At 66.2% G+C, this 2500-nt stretch overlaps 1 non-coding gene across 1 annotated transcript; it reads left to right on the top strand.

Annotated features, from left to right (window-relative positions):
- Positions 1–1212: 1212 nt before the first annotated feature.
- On the top strand, positions 1213–1366 carry LOC140472010 (5.8S ribosomal RNA). Its single transcript, XR_011957341.1, has one exon. It is a non-coding gene; the product is annotated as a 5.8S ribosomal RNA (ribosomal RNA).
- Positions 1367–2500: the final 1134 nt, after the last annotated feature.

Here is a 2500-nt window from a genome sequence, read left to right as displayed (position 1 = left end):
AAAGGATCGTCGGCTTGGGGGTACGCCCGTTTCCGTTTCAACTTGTCTCGCGAGGGTGGTTTCGGGGCCAGCAGGAGAGCTCGTCGGGGTAGCAGGCCCTGCAGCCGTGGTCACCGCCAAACCCCCCACAACTGTTGGGCGCCTACCTGCGCGGGGCAGGAGGACACTTTCCGATTTCAAATCTCCGTTTGCCGAGTCCACCCCGAACGCACGCGGGCGGGCGGGTTCGCATCACCCTTCGTCACAAGGGGCGAAGCCCGTTCCACCGTCTCGTCAGTAGTGCCGACCGGTCTGTGATCGACGAGGGGAGCCACACCAGGTCCGGCCCTGCTGCTTGGCGGCACCGCGTCGTCGGGAGCTCGCGACAGACGGAGGGTTTCGGTGTACTCTCCAGCCACGGGAAACGAAGCCGGTGATGCAGGCGCCGGTCTTTCGCTCCCAAATCGGCTGGGTTTACATCGTTGCTATCTAGTCACGCTCCCTTCAAACCCGACGGGGTACCTATTCCCCTCACCCGTCTGTGCGTATACAGCCTCTTTGCACTTGCGGGATGGGGGTGGTGGTTTAAAGACTCTCGAGTTGCCGCCCGTCGGTCTCCGAGCTCCGTGCAGTAGTGATCCCCAGCGAACTGCCAGCAGGGCGAACGAGCGATCCCGCTCTCGGTCGGGGCGCCTGGCGTCGATCGGTGGTCGGTGGCTTGCGGGCAAGCTGCGCTGTGAGTGTGGGAACGAGTATGACGAGCCGTTGCCGCGACTCCCAGTCCACCTCGGCGGTGGCTGGGCCGGGCGGGCGTCTGCTCGGGCGAGTGCCGCCCCCGCCTCCTCGCAGGAAGTCCGCTCGCCGACACGCCGCCACGTGCACGCGTCAGTGACGCTGCCGAACCGATGGCCGTTGCCCGTTCCCGCCTCTGCTTTTCCTAGGGCAAAGCTGCTGCACGCCTCGTGATACTAGGCGGGCGACATGGTGGCGGTGATCCTGCCTCCGTCGCTGCGGTGCGTTGGGGCACGCATCGCCTCTTGGGCGCCCTGTCCTCCTCCCCCCAATAGACGTATGTTTCTGCGGGCCGCACCAGGATGGTGCTCCCCATCGCTTCACGCCACCCTGCTCCGCCCGCACGCCGGCGTGCAGGTGGCTGTAGCTCAAGGTGGGGAGCGTATGTGCGGTCCGGGTCGCTTTCCTCTGGCGAGGGAGAGACCTAAAACAAACTCAGACAACTCTTGACGGTGGATCACTCGGCTCGTGCGTCGATGACGAACGCAGCTAGCTGCGAGAATTAATGTGAATTGCAGGACACATTGATCATCGACACTTTGAACGCACTTTGCGGCCCCGGGTTCTTCCCGGGGCCACGCCTGTCTGAGGGTCGTTTGGCAATCAATCGCACTCGCCTTGGCTGGCGAGAGCGCGGCTGGGGTGTCGCAGAGGACCCGTCCTCTTTGTCCCCCTAAGTTCAGACTCCGGAGCCCTCCGGCGTCGGAGCGCTTGGCCTTTCCCCCCCACCCTGCACATTCCGTTCGTCAGGCTCGACGCCATCCCCCCGCCGGGGAGCGCGGCCTGGCGTCCGTCTGTGTCGTGGCAGTGGGGCCAGCACGGCTGTCACCGGTCCCAGAATGGCTGTCGGTGGTTCACACTGTGTGTGTGTGCCAACCCTCCTGGTCTCTGGGACACGGAGCTGCCACGAAGTGTTGAGCCTCCAGTGGGGGGTCTGCCTAAGCTCTGCACGTCCGCATTGGGTCCGTCTCTCGGTTGGCTGGCAGTGGAAAGAGTGAAGGGAGCCGCGGAGGTCCGGTGCTGGTGCGCCGCCGGCCTGACCGTGGAGCTCGCCGGTTTGACACGCTGACCCGACTCGATGGTTGATCGATTGAGAGTGCTGGGAGCTGCAGGCCGCCCGCTGCTGCAGCCGCCCGTCTCGTGGTTCGTCCTCGGCCTTAAGTGGCCGGCGGGGCGTCTGATCCTGTCTCCCCTGCTGGCGCCGAGTGCCTGGCCGAGGGAGGAGGTTTTCGTCGAACGCTGTGACTTGGACGGTCGCACGCGCGTGGATCGCTGGCTCTTGGCTCTCCCGTTCAGTCCGCACGTTTTCCGCTCCGTCCTGCCACCGGTCTCGGGAGGTACGGAGGGGTTGGCGGGCGTGGTGTGTGCTCCGTCACCGTGCAGGCACACCTACCACGCCGTCGGCCGACCCCCGCACGGTCCTCCTGGCCATCGGGAGGACGGCGGAACGTCGGGCTGTCGGGGGCCAAGTCGCCAGAAGGCCACCGCTGTGTCTTCCGTACCCTGTCACCGTCGGCGTGCCTTCCTCAACTCGTCCGGCTCGGGGCCGCTGGGTTCAGGAGCGGCGTCGCCCGCCGGCCCCACTGAAGGCCGTGCCGTTCCGCGGCTGGCGATCGATGTGCGTGGCGTGCCTGCGCGACCGTTCGCCACTTGAGCCTCGGCACTCCTCTCTCCCTCTCTCTGACCGTCGGGCAGTCTCTGTCTGCTGGTGCCTCGCACGTCCCGGGCG

Source organism: Chiloscyllium punctatum, unplaced genomic scaffold, assembly GCF_047496795.1.
Source record: "Chiloscyllium punctatum isolate Juve2018m unplaced genomic scaffold, sChiPun1.3 scaffold_213, whole genome shotgun sequence".
In the NCBI taxonomy this organism is placed as follows: domain Eukaryota; kingdom Metazoa; phylum Chordata; class Chondrichthyes; order Orectolobiformes; family Hemiscylliidae; genus Chiloscyllium; species Chiloscyllium punctatum.
Note: the sequence above shows the minus strand (reverse complement) of the source record. Positions and strands in the feature narration are given on the sequence as shown.